The sequence below is a fragment of the Triturus cristatus genome, chromosome 10 (assembly GCF_964204655.1).
Source record: "Triturus cristatus chromosome 10, aTriCri1.1, whole genome shotgun sequence".
NCBI classification, from domain to species: domain Eukaryota; kingdom Metazoa; phylum Chordata; class Amphibia; order Caudata; family Salamandridae; genus Triturus; species Triturus cristatus.
This window is the reverse complement of record NC_140593.1, coordinates 157,431,959-157,448,419: the sequence shown is the minus strand read 5'-3', so window position 1 is coordinate 157,448,419 and position 16,461 is coordinate 157,431,959. Positions and strand designations below refer to the sequence as shown.

Below are 16,461 nucleotides of genomic sequence, written 5' to 3'. Positions count from 1 at the left end.
TATATAGGCTAATGCCTATGATGCAAACTGGATCGCTAACGCACCTGAGGAAGCAGAAACTGCGTTTGTGGAAGTGAGGAGCCTGATAGTAACCCCAGCCCTCCACACAAATCGGCGTATACGCCGCGGTGGACCTGGACTGGAGGAAAAGCGAGATGCGAATCGGAGCAGCTAAGGAAGTATAGGCAAGCAGAATCAAGTAAAGTGCAAGTGCACGTAGGAAGGAGAAATTGTTGAAAAGCACAGAGTAATTCAGCCACACATATACAATTTTAAAAGTATTAAAAATCTAGTAACGGGGCAGAAAACACTAAATCCTACTGCTGCCAGCTGCACGCGCCCGTTTACATCGGGAATATATAGGTTAATGCCTATGATGCAAACTGGATCGCTAACGCAGCTGAGGAAGCTGAAACTGCGTGGGAAACAGGGGCTCAAATTGGATCATAAATTCAAAGCTGTTCTGAACAGGGGCCCCCAAAATATGTTTGGCCCAGGGCCCCCAGAATCCTTAAGATGTCCCTGAAAATCAGGTGGTTAAAAATAAATCTATATCTACAAAAATAACCCCCTGGTGCTCTGGTCATGCGTCCTCTTCATGAACACTTTTGTTTTCATCTGTGGGAAATGAAAACGTTGCCAGACACACGTGGCTAGAGTGCACATACGCTTTGTTTCTACGGAATATACTAATATGTTACGAAATATGTGAAGGGTGGGTGGGGACTGCAGAGCCAACACTTCTTCACTGGGAATTCCTATAGGTCGCATTCCACTCCGTTAAACTGAGCTCATCTACACCATTAACAAGCATTGGCATAGCCAATAGGTCTCGCCTTTGGGACCTTATAAGTGTTTAGCCATGCAACAGTTGCATAACTAAATACTTATATGGTCCCAAAAGCGAGACCTATTGGCTATGCCAAGCGGCCGTGCGGCAGCGAAAGTGAAAGTAATCTCGGTAAAGTGGGGCGCGCCCGCGCACATGCACTGTAGCTCTAGTCTGGCCTGGTGGCACTTTCTGGAGCCCTCTCAATAAGTCTCGCCAGACCAGCGCATGCGCTGGGTCAGGCGAGACCTAAAAATTGCTCCTATGCAGGCCGCTCCCGAGACTGTATCAAATAGTCAGTGTCACCCAAACTGCTGCCTACATACACTCTGCAGGGGTTATACTACTCAAGGAAACCCAGAAATGTTTATGCAGCCCCCCCCCTCCCTCCCCAAGAGCTGAACTTTACTAAGATAGCGGCGTGGACGGAGAGAAATTTGGCGCCCTTGCTTCTGCTAGTGAATTAGATGAGTCAGCAGGGGGTCTGTTTTGTGGTCATTGGTCAGTACCTGGCTAGAACAGAACCATCCCCGGACCTCCCCCGGTGTACCTAAATTACCCATTGCTTGGGCTGGCTCACGCAGATGATGGTTTTGTTGATGTGTGCCAGCAGAGGTCCGAGGGTGAAGGGAGAGCAAGGAAGGGGGCTAAAGGGGTGTTAAAAACATCGCCCACCGTATTATAATAAAGCACTAAAACCACATTAAACAAGTAAATCAGACAGAAACGAACAGGCAGGGGCAAGGCTGGAGCAAGATGAGAAGGGCGCCACTGCTGGCATAACATTAATGCACTCAGCTTCCATGCACCCCTCAGAAATGTGGCGCCCAGGGCCCAGCTCGCCCATGCTAAAGGCCGACCCTGCTCCCCAACCCACCCCCATTCCTCACACTATAAAACAACCTCCCCAGTTTCTGCAATGTCCTGCTCCTCTTATCAATCATGAAACTCCCTACTTTAAACCCTACCTCATCGCACGCTTCCTGCACCACGCATAACCTCCCATCGTATGCCCCCCAACTCTAAGGTCCCCTGCATCCACCCTGCCAGTCTAATTTCCTCAATTTAAACCTCACCTTGTATTGGCAGGATGGATAGCTCGGGAAGATGAAAGCTCACCGCTGAAACATGGAGTGGACTGAAGGTCTAAAATGCGAATCTTGGCAAAGGCAACTCAACCTTTCATCTTTCTGGGGTTGGTGAATAGTGAAATCGTAACGCCGTTATTTACAGTGCATAGAAGTGTGACATGAAGTGCTTTGGTGCTAGGTTTTGCTATAAAAATTATAAACATATATTTCGGCCTTAGTGTTCAAGGGTCGGATACAAAATGTGGCACCAAAAGTCCCAAAACTGGAAGCTAGTGCAACTCCAACAATGTACCAGTTTATAACCAATGAAAAAATGCCAAGCTTCCTTTTATCACCTACACTATGATTGGGGTGGGGGAGAAACGGTGTTTCTGGTAGCCCACCAAAGCACATGAAAAAGCTCCTATCAAACGTCTTATTCCGACTGGTTGAAAGAGTGGCCAATCAAATGGCTGTTCATTCAGCAATGTCATTGACCAACCTTCCAATCAGAGAGGGGCCATGCTTCCTGACTAGCTGATAAACGCCAATTACAGCAGTCCTTACATGCCGAGCCAGCAAAGACAGAGAATTAAAAGCAGTCAAGCTGCCTTTGCTTAAGCTCTGCCTTTGCTCTAAGAATAATTAGGTGCTGTTCTACCATATGCCTAGGAATTCGCAACTGCCAAAAGATGAGTTATATGGTAGATGCTTATATATGCTTTGATACACAGGCCAAACGTTTGAATATCAGGCAAGATTATCTGTAGCCTGCAATCCTTAGCAAGCTGAGTGTAATCATCTGGGTAACAATAGTAGCACCTGTCCAGTTTCGGGTAACTTAAAACCCATAAAAGTACAACATCATAACAAAAAATAAATAGCAAAATGGAGGATTGACAGTACACGATAATCAAACCTTTGTAATAATATAACTATAGCATTTGATAAGTTTGATGACAAATTAAAAAAGAACTTCATTGGTAATAAATAAATAATTTGCTGTTAATATAACATTATATCGGCTAGCAATTACACAGATAGTCAATCGGGTAAAAACTCAGGGATCAGCCATAGTCTTACGTGCTCTGGTGGCAATTCTCAAAAAGGTGCTTATGCGAAGGATCAGCTCTTCATCAGCCGGGGAAACTAAGCATGTGTAAGCATTATCCAAACTAATAGGTCTTCTCTTTTTGAAAAATGGATTAAAAAACCACTTAGTATATTTTGTGTAATACTTACAAAAAAATAAAAAATGTAAAATTGATTGCCCACTTATCCCGTCACAAGGGCATGGTACATGATCAAGATTATGGTGGTAGCCGAGAGGAAAACACAATGCAAATCTGACAGTTCCCGCTCTAAGGCGGAATAATAGACTCCTCTCTCAGTAGCTCATGCGTAGGGTGAGATATATAGGTAGAGAATGATAACGCTGTTCTATTGACATGTAACTAAGATCAGAAGATTTCTTGGATTCCAGGCCAATCCTTTCTGTGTTATATAAAAAGTAAAGGGCATCTCTAAGCTCCTTTTTTGGCACGGTGTCAGCTATATTTGGATTTTGGAAGATACTTTCTTTATTAACGCTGCACAGGCTTTGATGTACTCCCCTCAGCCAAGGAATTTCCATCCCTTTCTCACACATAAGGCGTCATTAATAATCTCTCTAGTGAGGGAGGCAGCCTGGTTCTTCCATACCGATAGCCAAAAAAGGGCAGGACGGGCGCGTCTAAAATCCGATATAAAATTAAGATGGAGTTCTCTGTGGCAAATTTATTGTGGGGTAGAGATTGGGATGCCCAAAAGTTTCCTGCAGAATCTATTTTCTTCCTGCTGGATGCAGGAACAATTTGCAATGCCCCAAATCTCAGCCCCGTAGGTGGCCACAGGGACGCACTGTAATTTAAAAATGTTTAAAATGGCCGGTATAGCACCAGTGGTCTTTGGACGGGGAAGACTAAGGATTGAGTTGGTGGCCTTTGAGAACTTGCTCCTGGAGTGAGCAAGATGCTCAGTCCAGGAGCCGTTCGAAGCGAAGACCAATCCAAGATAGGGAAATGTACGTGTACTTGTCAATTTCTGGCTACCCACTACAATAGAACTTAACTGTCGCTTCCCAGGACCACAGGACATTAAAAATGACTTATTAAAATTGACACATGGGTCCAGGCTATCCATGTACTCAACAAAAGTCCGAACTAAATTACGCAGGGAGTTCGGCGTGCGGCCTATAAGGACCGCATCATCTGTGTATAATAGCACGGGGAGAGTTTTACCATTAATCATGGGGACGTCATGGGTTGAGGTTTTACGCAGATTGTTCAGCCCATTAATGTAAATAATAAAAAGGAGGGGGGCCAAGATACAACCCTGTCTGACCCCCCTTCCTACCTTGATGGCCCCCCGAGACCTCACCACCCATGCCGATCTGTGCCTGAAGGTCTTTATGGAGGTACGCTAGGAAATGTACCAGAGGTTCGTCCAAGCCATATGCCAAAAGAATTGCCCAGAGCTTCGACCTATTAACAAGGTCGAACGCTGAGGACAAGTCCATAAATGCCATATAGACCGGGGACTTCCATGCAATGGTGTATTTCCCAATAACCAAATTAAGATTGAGACATTGCTCGTTGGTACCCACCTTGCTACGGAAGACTAGCTGACAGTGCTCTAAGATACTATTTTCCTCTGTCCAGGTTAAGATTTTATTGTACAGGACTCTTCCCAATATTTTTAAGGTATTGTCAATTAGTGAGATCGGCCTATAGTTACTAGGCTGTGACCGATCTCCTTTTATAAAAATTGGGACGATAATACTCTTGGCCCAAGGGTCTCATAACATAGTGTGAGTTAAGCTATTAAAGACATTTAAGAGCAGTGGGGCCCAGAAATCTGGTTTCCATTTTATTAGATCAATGGGTAACCCATCTGGGCCAGGTGCTTTGTTCCCAATGCTCTGTTGGATAGCCTCTTCTACTTCAAAAATAGTTAACTCACCGGTAGTAAAGGGGCCATAATCGTATTGGTCAAGCTCTGGTTGCGGGGTAGCATAGATTTTTGAGAAATGATTTTCCCAGGTCTCGCTTGAAATATTGCAACTAATGGGAGTTAATAACTGACCCATCGATCGAAGCTCCCTTACTGCGGGCCAAAAAATGTTACCCTTTTTTGTGCTTGCGGCCTGGGATAAAGTTTCCCAGCGTTCATTTAAGAGCATTCCCTTCCTTTTCCGGATTGCTATGTTATATCCCTTGCCGATTGTACGTCTGTGGCACATCTCGGGTTAAGTGACAGTGCCCTACGAAGATTCCTATTGGCCAATGTGCACTCACGGTCGAACCATCTAGGATTGTTTCCTGCCAAAGAGGCAGGTTTCGACAGGAGTGTTTTAATAGCTAGGCACAGTTTAGAGAAATCCTGAACAACCTCAATGTGTGCAGTCTGTAGTGACAAGCAGGAATTAATAAGGTGCATATTGCCTCTAACTAACGTTTTAAAAAGTTTGCCACTGTCAACGCCCTTCCAAACTAATCTCAAATTATCAGTTGAGGGCATGAGATTTTTTGCCCCGCATTCGAAGGAAAACGCAGGCCTGGATGCAGAGCTCAACACTATTTTAATGGGGTTATGATCCCCATAATCCGTTGCGATTACTTCAGCAGCCAATAATTGATCTTCAAGGCAGGGAGAAATAAAAATAAAATCAATGGTTGAAGAGCAACCCCTTCCCCTAAATGTTGGTAATTTTCTATTAGTGGTATTAGGACTGCTCATCAAATCCATAACGATAGTCAGGTTGTTTGATTTTAAAAACAATGTTATCTCTACTCCCCTACGAGACGAGGGCCCAGGATTACTTATTCCTTCGCCATGCGCCACGCCATTGATTGTAGCATTAAAATCTCCTCCCAAGAGAATCCCAGTAGATCCCTCCATGTTTCGCTGACTATCTAAGTTAGAAATGAAATCAAAAAGCCCAATGAAGTTCCTGTTAGGAACGGAATAAAAATCGTTGTTGTAAAAATTCACCAAATATAAACAGATCCTCCTTTTAAAAAGAACAACTTGATAATTTCTACTATTTGTTTAAAGAACCTTCAGACTGCCGCCAGCAGCCACGTTAATCCCAATAGATAGCCCCCCTGATGGTCTTCCCAATTTAGGGCTGGGGGCTACTACACTAAAACAATGAAACCCTTCGATATAAAGATCATCAGTGGCCCAGGTCTCCTGGAACATGACTACATCTTGTTCCTTTACAATGCGCAACCAATCTTGGTCTCCGAGCCTGGATTGAAGGCCCGCCACGTTCCAGCTTAGGACACACAGGTATCCATAGTTGGAACTGATTCATCATTAGAGAGTGGGAGTGCGATGTCTAAATGATCCTCCATGTGGACCTGTAAATTGGTCAACAAAGGTGGTTGTCAATCCTGTGCGTCCAAATTGGAAAGTGCATGGAACCTATTGGCTGCCAAGGGTATTACGTGAGCACCCCTAAACAATATAACTGGTGGTTTATAGAAATAACCTAAGGGGAGTGCGCAAATGTCTGTATTTTGTGAAAAAGATTGCTCGAGTGCTAAGTAAATGTCGGACTATGTGTGGTGTACGAAAATTAAGGACAATGCAGTCACCATTGATGTTCTTATCCGAGTGGCCAACCCACCCTACTCTCCTGGCCATGATAATTTCATTTATTGAAGAGGGGTGGAAACCTTTATGTTTACGTAGCCAATCTGCAGATTTATTGCGGAGGTCTAACCAGGATTCCCTCTGTCCCTCGGCAAGGTTAGGAACGCCAGCCAGTACGAACACATAAGGACTAGAGGCCGGTGGCAGGCTCAGCACATCTGGGTTAGGACTTAAATGTGAATCCCTAAGGTGGTCTGCAACGACATTGTTTGGGTCAGCCACAATAGTTCCCTGCTGAGGCAGGTTACAATTAACGCTACCTGGTGTCACGTTGAGATCGCCTGGATTACATGTTTGAGATGTGCCCAAGCTTTCCCTCTGCGCGACAATAGGATTTGACACAGGTAAGTTGTTTTGATTACAACTGGAAATACTGGGATTGATGAAGGGGGTAACGGGGGGGGGGGGGGCACGGGGGGGGGGGGGAACAACACCCATCAATTGCGTTACAGGCCCATGTTTGTTGACCACTGATGATATAGTGTTCCCTCGTCCAACTTCATCAAGAACTTTGCTCAACCTCCCACCGTTTAAGATGTCCACAATACGGTCCAATTGCTTAAATTTCCCCCACAGCAATTCAAAATTTTTGTCAATCACATCCTTGAGGGTAACCAACATAGTCTCAAGAGCTTCCATTGCGAACCCTGTTTGCGTGGCTCCCCCCGCAACACCTATGTTGACCTCTTTGCACCCGTCATTTACAGCGCTTAGAAACTGCAGAAGTGTGGGATCAAACATTATATAAAAGACAATCTATAATGAGATTGGAAAGTAGGTCATTTTTAACATCCAATGGTAAGATAAGTGTCCATGTAAATGGCTATTCATTATACTATGTGACTTGTGACAGTTCATCTTTTTATAGCAAGTCATCTTTGCCTGTTCTCTCTGCAAAGTGCTTTGAGCCCCTCTCATGTGTTGTTAGCGCTATATATAAACCTCAAAAGGAAATAAATATATTTGTGTCTAAGTTGGGGGGCGGGGGGGGGAGGTCAGAGGCAACCCACGACACACAGGGCACGATGAAAGTAGAAAATATACCGGTCTTCCCTTTTCAATAGAAAAATGCCGATTTGCTTCTCGTTAAGAAATAGAGAAGTGTCAAACCTGAAAGGAAGCAAAACCACTCACTGCCTTCCATAAAAAAATGAAGTGGACTGGAGCCACCTTCTTCCTTTTCTAAGAAATGTTTTTGAAAAAAACCAAGGATCAAATTGTAGCATCATGTTGCAAAATATCACAAGCACACGCAGAGCATGGGCGAGCCGGCTGCTGGCATCGCTTCCTCTGGTGCTGCTCAATGGACACTTGAATGGCCTTCAGCTCTGGCCATCCGCGGGAAAAGCATGGACAGGGAGAGGCTTGAAGGGAAATGCAACCCTAGAATATGTATTGTATTATAATTGCATTTATATAGCGCTTACTACCCTTTACGAGGTGTCAAAACACTTTTTCGGCGAGTAGCAAGCTACTCTGGAACCCATAAAGGATTAATGGTGAATTAGTAGTAGTGAAATATGAAAGTAATTTGAGTGGTGGATATGTTAGTCAGTTATTTGGATTGAGAAGGAGAGCGGAGGGATAGAACAGGGAAAAATGGTTTGCATTTATATAGCGCTTGCTACCCCTGATGAGGTGTTAAAGTGCTTTTTCGGCGAGTGGCACTCTACTCCAGAACCCATAAAGGATTACTGAAGAATTAGTATAGTGAAATATTAAAGTAGTTTGAGTGGTGTGTATGCTAGGAAAGACATAGTACACGAGTTTTGTTGATTATGTTTTTTTTCTTGCAAAACCTTTGGGAGGTGATGTTCCCTTTTAACAATAAGGATAAAATACATTAAAAAATGTTTTTAAATATAGCGCTCCAGGCGAAATAGTTTTGTCAGCTGGAGTACTCCCCATACACTAGAAGGGTAATTTTCTCAAGTTAGTTCTACCAATTGGTCGCCACAAAACATGTCGTCCTCAGGCTGTGGTCAAACCTCACCCTGCTGAAGTGCCAACCAGCACCCAGGTCTGTGTAGAGTATGTACTTTTTTAGAAGGTATGTTTCCAATCCATGTGTCATCTATCACGTAAAATTCACAAAAATGTGGCGAAAAAGCGATTTTCTGCTCGGGTCTCTGTCTTCCTGCTCCCTGTGTGTATTTTCTTCTGTGTGTCTGCTTGTCCATGTGAATTTATATACCAGTATATTGCTATGCAAACCTTGCATTTATTATTTCACAAATGAAGCACTGGTTGTCGGTCTTACCCAACTTGGATGCATTCAGTTTATAGGCTACGGTTAGGTTCACAAGCCCTTACCCTGCATGTGGAAGAGAGATTTCTGCAGCAAAAACCTGGAAGGGGCCATCTCTGGTGAATGATGTCACAATGGGTGTCATAACCCAACCAGAACTCACCGAACAGAGGCATTCTTGAATGCGTATTGGCGATTGTTGATGATGTAAATTTAGGTAAGAAGACAAGAATCTTACTTTTCAAGGGATGGCAGCTTTGACCCACTGAGCTACCTTACAGACCACATCTCATGAATCCCTCAGTCGTTCTGTAATTAAACTGGGTTTTGGGGCTGCAGTTATAATGTGGGCAGTTCAAGCAATTGACTCTCATTCGCACCCCAGGGTATATTTACCTGGGCCGGTCTCGCAGAGGATCCTGGGACATGTAGTGAGCGAGGGACAAGTGCTAAACAGTGTGGAGGAAGGCAGGGGGGCATCGGGGGATTCTTGTACTGGGCACACAGCTTAAGAGCAACCAATGACTTGCTGTTCACAAAGCAGAGCATTATTTGGGGGGCCTAGCTCAGAGATAAGATGAATTTCTAGCATCTTACATGTGCAAAAGTGCACCTCCCCCCAGGATGACGCTAATCCCCAGGCAGAAGTAGGCAGCCCCAGCAGAAGATGTCTGCTTCGCTGGACAGGACTGGAGAGATGCAATGATGGGCAGGGGCTGTCTTGGCCAATAAACGAGCAGGTATGGTTTGTGCAGCACCTTTCCCGAGACTATTGTATATTGTGACAATCATAGCGTTTTCACCCCGTGTGCTACTGCACCAGCTCACATAACTATACCATTGTGAGGTAGCGTAGAAAGGATGCTGTGGGCACTAGTGCAAGCAGGGGAAATAGCCCATTCGATTGTTATTGGGGTAGTGAAATACAGTAATTATCGGAGTTCAATGGGCCCCGGTGCCACTGCGCCTGCTGGACCCGTGGTAGATACGACCCTGCATGGATCAATGGGCCCCTCTGGGTCTTGACCCCGGTGCCACTGCACCTGCAGGATTCGTGGTAGCTTCGCCCATGCAGGGATCAATGGGTCCCTCTGGGTCCTGAGCCCCGGTGCCACTGCACCTGCTGGACTCGTGGTAGCTTCGCCCCTTCAGAGTTCAATGGGCCTCTCTGGGTCCAGGGCCCCGGTGCCACTGCACCTGCTGGACTCGTGATAACTACGCCCATGCAGGGATCAATGGGTCCCTCTGGGTCCTGAGCCCCGGTGCCACTGCACCTGCTGGACTCGTGGTAGCTTCCGCCCCTTCAGAGTTCAATGGGCCTCTCTGGGTCCAGGGCCCCGGTGCCACTGCACCTGCTCTGCCTCTGCTGTCCCTGGGGCTGTAGATCCCAAAATGCAGATGCACTGGTTTCTCGCTGCCTTGAGAGTGCACGTGCACTCTCGGGATGTCCACCCTGTTACTTCCCAATCTACGTGTCAGTATATCTACATCCAAGTGGCCCGGGGGAGGAGCCTGCCCAGGAAGTCACAAGGCTCTGCAGCCCGGCGGGCCCTGGGCCGAACCGGACAACCAGAGGCAGCTTCATGCTGCACAGAGGTGTGAGGATGTGCCTGCTCCGTCCATCAGACGCCCATCTCTGGTTTGCGCTCACTCACCGGAGGCCCTCTGCCTTCCCTTGTCCACCCATCCACTCTGCACACGTCTGCTTCCCTCCTTCCCGCCTCACCGACCCTCTATTCATCACAGATTCTCTTCCACCTTGCCCCTCAGTCCACTGCCTGTTCTCTGCCTCTCTCTGTCTCCACTCCGCGGGGGAATCCGTGCCTTTCTCTTCTTCCCCCACTTTTCACCAAGCCCCTCTTGAGCCTCTCCCTCTTTTCACTGCTCGCCCCCTCTCCGATTCATCGGGCCTCCTCTCCCCACCCTGTCTAACCACTCATCCCCACTCTGCCCCAAAGTTCATGACGCGACCCGCTCCTCTCTATCGAACCCCTCCTCTCCTGCACCGTGGAACGACCCCTCCCTCTCCGCTCTCTCTCTTTTATCACACGACCCCGCCCCTCCGCTATTTCTCTCATCCTTTTAGAATGAGACCCTGCCCCCCTGCACTTTTACATCCTGCCCCTTCTTTTATCGCGCGTACCCGCCTAACCCCTCCCCCCTTCACAGGTTGCTTCTCCCCCGCCCCGTACCCTCCATTCATCACGCGACCCCTGCCTCTCCCTTTTCTTATCCGGCCACTCCTCATCGCGCGACCTCTGCCCCTCCCTTCACCCCCTGGCGCTGCCTCGTCCCCTGACTGTACCATATAAGCGTCCACGGGTCGTCCTTCCCCTGGACGCTGTGCACATCTTTGTATGGTAGCAGCCCACGCGCACTTCCTGTCAGAGGCCTCTGGTGCCTCCTTCCTGTTACCTAGCAGTACAAGGCACATCGTCCGCCGGTCAGTCGCTTCAGCTTTGTGTGTGACGGGTGACAACGGGGCAGTGTTTATAAAGGACAGGACAGTGCCAGCATCCCCCCCCCCCCCTCCCAGGTGCTCTTTTAATCTCACCCACTCACTCGCTTCACTGATACTTCACAATATACAGACATCCACCAGCAGAGATGTACTCGGGCATGCCTGCGTGTTTTTAAGACTCAGTGACACATACAGATTTTCTAAAGCATTTCAATAAAAAAAATTGTACATACCGTTGTTTTTGTTACTATGTAACCATAAGTGTTTGAGTGTGCGCCTTGCTACTCGGCATGGATGTGACTTTGTGTGATAGTGTCCATGACGTTGTCAGGAGACATCCGTCAGGTTGCATTTACCGTAGGAGTTGAAGGCCAAGAGTGACTTACAACAAAGTCGCTTGTCAGCCATTAAAGCCCATGAATTGAGTTATTTCATTTTCAGTTTGTCCCGATGAAGGCTGGTAACATACACACAGACCGAAACAGTGACATGCTATGAATGGTTTATACTGTATTGTACACAGTCAGAGATGAGGCTCGACCATATATCTCAGCATCTGAGCTAGATCCGCCTGGGATATCTTCCGGGGCTTGTATGTACATGTGCCTTTCACCCCATGGTTCCTGTTGACTGCCAGCGAGAAACCCTCACCTGTACCCAGTCACAAATATTGTATTAACTATATTAGGTGGGATTAGCTTTTAACATCTGTCCATGTAGCTTTTTAATCACAATTTCTGAACAGTGTATATTAATCCCAACTCACTCGCCATCCTTAAGTAGTGAGGACTATAAAAGGGGGCTCTAGAACCAATAAGTGGAAACGTGGTTTCCTTCGAAATTTCAATGTATGGAGAAATGTACAAACTAGGAAAATGGGAGTACTGGACAGGAAGATGGCGGGGGGGGGGTGGGGGGGGAGGGGAGTAGAGCAAAGTGAATGGGTAGAGCGGTTGGAAGTGGGGAAGAGAACATCTGTACTCAACAGGAAGGAAGTTAAGGGAATCTGTGATGGAGCATATACAGAAAGAGGTGACCCCCCCCCCCCCCCACTGCCTTGAGACCCTTACGGGTGAGTAGTCTTGCTTTACAAGCCTCCTGATTGAGTAAAGGAGGCATCAGTGCATGGATGTCAATTCAACCGCGTTGGCATAAGTGACATCACGCACCTTTTGACACCTGATGACAGCACAAGGTTTTAGTTGTTGCCCCACCTTCAGTCCATCAAAAGCAAGCCTCTATCTACTGCCAGAAGGAAAGTGTAACCTACAGAAGGCAACCGTGGCTCTCAGGCCCCATAAAACCAAGGGGAGCCAGCAGCCAAGGATGCTAAAGGTAGACAAAGACAGCAGCTGCTCCCCTTAGATGAGGCCCTCAGATGAGGCCCTCAGACCAGGACAGTGAGACCAGCACACGAAAATAGGAACCTGCAGAAAGTGAGATGGAAGGCAGTGGAACAAAGGAGGGAAGGGGGGAGGGGAGAAGAGTGAGCTGGGACAGATCTAGGGGTGGAAGGAGTCTGCACATGGGAGCCCTAAGAGAAGTAGGAGGCATGGAATAACAAATATGAATGACAGGAGGGTTCTAGAAATAGTCAGGGTAGACGAAGGGGGTGGGCGGGGGGTGATAATTCCCATTAATAAGAAGGGAGTTGAGCTCTCAAGATGTCCAAGCAGATGAAGATCTGGAAAGGAAAAGGGAGGCGGCGATCTGGGCATCAGGACAGGAAGTGGGCGTGCAGGGCGAAACCTTGCTCCGATGCCTGGTATTCAGGACAGGGATGTGCAAAGCACATAACTTGGGTGCAAGCAGTTTAGGATTGAGTACACTAAAGTTGGCCGAGACATTAGGGTAGGCAGGGTACCCCATGCATCCAATTCCATCATGATGATAGCACTGACAAATATAACCATCTTAGAAATAGCCACTGCCACTGTCTGCGTCCGTGTGTTTCCATTTACCCCTTGAGCAGGGCGGCAGAACCAATCTGCCACTTTACTGGTAAGCCGTAGGCCAGGAGCTGCTTTCAGAGCAGTATGGACAGGGCCACTGGAATTATGCGACACGAGAGGGCCATAAATATGCGGCAGGGTTGAGTAAATTATGTGGCAAGAAAAGCCAAATAATGTGGCATAATGCAGTACGTTTTGTATAGTATTACTTCATCATTCCGTCATTTTTAACTATCTGGGCATTGGTTGCACCTCATTTCATCCGGGAACTCCCAGAGATGGTCAGTTTCTGTGATAGGTACTTGAGGGATACAAGTGGAGAGCACTGTACATTAAAACAGGCGGTTTTGTAAATCCACCTTGCCTCAACTGGGAGCCATTTTAGTGAGAGGACAGTGCAGGAGCGCTTTTAGCGTGCAAGGCTTTACCCCGGTATACCAGTCAGAAGTGCGCCCATAGTTGAGTCAGGAGATGACGAGAGCTAGCACTGCAATTTTTAAGTAAGGTGCTAGGAAAGGTTTGCAGTTATGGATAGGAGCCTCATCTCTAGCAGTGCTTCCTTACACACACAGGGGCCCTGGGAGCGCAGCAGTAGCTGTCTGCGGGGCTTATGTGGGAAGGTTACAATACCCCTTGTATAAAGAATTTGATCAGCACACAATAAGAAGTAAACAGTTCCACCAAAATATCATAGTTTACATACTCCTTTATTAAGATTTCTTTCTTCACAGTAGCCAACGCGTTTCGTCCTATTTTAGGACTTCTTCAGGGCTCATAAGCTGCCCTCTGGGAGATGCATTTGTTCTCCTAACTGAGCCAATATTATTCCCAAATTACAAATAAGTGCGGTATTGTATCCTAGACCTCTACTGTAAATCCTTTGCAGGTTACAATACCCCACCTGGACTTTAATCTAGCCCTAAATCCTGCTGCTGAAGGCTATACTGTTTGTTAAAGGCCCTGAACCTGAGTCATAGGCCTGAGCTGCAGGCCAGAGCCTGCTAGGAGGGTGAGGGCCTTTAACAACAGGTATATTAGCCCCAGGCAGTGGCGTAATGAAACTAGAGGGGGTCCCCCTGCAAAGTATATGAATGTGACCCCCTCCAACCCACTCAGGAGCTCTGAAGCTAGTGTACTGTGCTGAGGGGGCCCCCTAGAGCTTGGGGCCCTTGCACTGCAGGAGCTGTGGGGGGCCTTTGTTACATCCTTGGCCGGCAGAAGGACTATAAGGCTATTAGAACATTCCACCCACTCGGGATATAATGCTGTAAATTAAAAAGAAACCGAAAGACAGACGTTGGAGCAGCATACTTCTACCAGCCATCATTAGCCCCCAGCCACCTCATTGTCTTCAATGGAGCACTCAACATTCCAATGCTCTACTTTCAGTTTCTGTGAAGTCCTATTGACTCTAAAAACGTTACAGACAGTGCACATGTGGAAGGGATTAGGAGGCAATAGGGGCCTAGGGAGGCAGGGTGACCCAAGTTTTAAAATTAGTGGGAAAGATGGGGAGACAGATGGAAAGTCTCACCAGGAGAACAGGGAATTGAAACACGTCAGAGGTGGGAAGAACGTTGGGATTAGTGGGTCGGATAAAATATTTTTTACATATAGGTTAATGCTAGGGTTGGGCTAATATTATACGCTCCTATTGCAGGTACATAAAGGTACTGAGCAACGGAGGGGGCAATGCTTTGTCCAGCACCACATTTGGTTAAAGTGGGGATGTCGGGATTCGAACCGGTGCCGGTTGCATGCATAGTGGGCAGTTGAGCCGCCGAATCCCAGCTTCCAACAGAGGCCGCAGCGGAGGCTTAGAGGACGGATCACGTGGTGAACTGAAGGCGGGAAAAGCAGCAGGCGGTAGAGCGTGCAGTCAGGCGGGCTTCACCAACAAACCCGAAGGGACAAAGCTGCGCGTAAGGCCTGCGCACGAGAGGAAAAAAATCTCGACCTAGAGCTCTCATTCTACACCAAAAATAGTAAGAAAAAAGATTTAAATGTTTGTCGTTAAGATCTCTGCGTTTCCTTGGACCAAAATATAGAATTCAGACATGGCTGGTGCGCTATTGCACTATTCCGAAGTCAGTGGCGACCCATGGAGTTTGCAAGAGTAGCGCCTAGTGCGTACATCACTGTGAGGGGCAACATTACAAAAGGCCACGGGTGTATCAAGACATGAATCAGACCAGTATTCTGCACGATTCCTGAATTGTTCCGAAACAACGCCTGTCGCCGGTGACTATCAGAGACAGTGGGCATCCCTCTAAGGCACGATGGATGAACTCGCCAATGCTTCTTTAATACCACTCCCTGACTCCGTGGCTTAAGTATATAATCAGTTGTCTAAGCAACACTTAATACCCACATTTTAGCCCATCCCAGATGTTTCTAATGTAAGTCAGATGTGGGAAATGAGCAACGGGGGATAAACGTATTTGTCCAGGATCACACGATGAAGTCCAGTGGAAGAGCCAATGTTACAACTCGGGCTTCCACGGTCTAGGATGGGCACTTTACCCACGACCACCACATCATTTCGGGAAGAACCCAGGAGCGGGATGCTGCATTGCAAATAGCACATTCGAGGGGTTAGGAGGCGGTCGGGGTTCACGCTGAGATCAAACCCTGTAAGAGATGTACCGAGGCTGATAAACGCGGGATAGTTTGTTAATCTGCACAAAACAGTCGCTGTCCTCCGATAGGCTGTCACGAGAGTGATGCTCTCACTGCTTTCGGGGCCCTCCTCTGGCATGTTACTTCCCGGCAGCTTGGGACACGCACGCATCGCTTGTTATGCTCCTAGTAACGCGAGTAAGGTAGTCTAGTCGGTGAATGCATTTACAGCAGCAACTTGAGCAACCTAAAACCCGCCACCTCCAAATCTAGTGAAACAGACCCAGCCCGTCATCACTCGTAGGGACCTAAACAGAGCTCCGATCATTGCGTAACACAGCGACACCCTGACGTGCAAGGTACAATTGGAGCAGCAGATGCAGTGGCACAGAGCACCTGGGAGTCCAATTATCCTAATCATTGCTGAATATGTCATGGGGCATTTACTTGCACGCGCCAGGGCCCGTCGCATCCTTACTTCACTACTGCTGGCGTCCATAGCGCTAAGGAGCAGCAAAGTTATCAAAAAGCAAGCGCTTTATGAAACGCATCGTGTTATGGAGGTTTGCATTGTACCATCCCCC

General features: G+C 47.2%; 1 protein-coding gene across 5 annotated transcripts in view; it reads right to left on the bottom strand.

The window, feature by feature from the left end:
- Positions 1–16,461, bottom strand: part of KLF8 (KLF transcription factor 8) — a 763,154-nt gene that overhangs the window by 72,712 nt on the left and 673,981 nt on the right. The window lies entirely within an intron of this gene.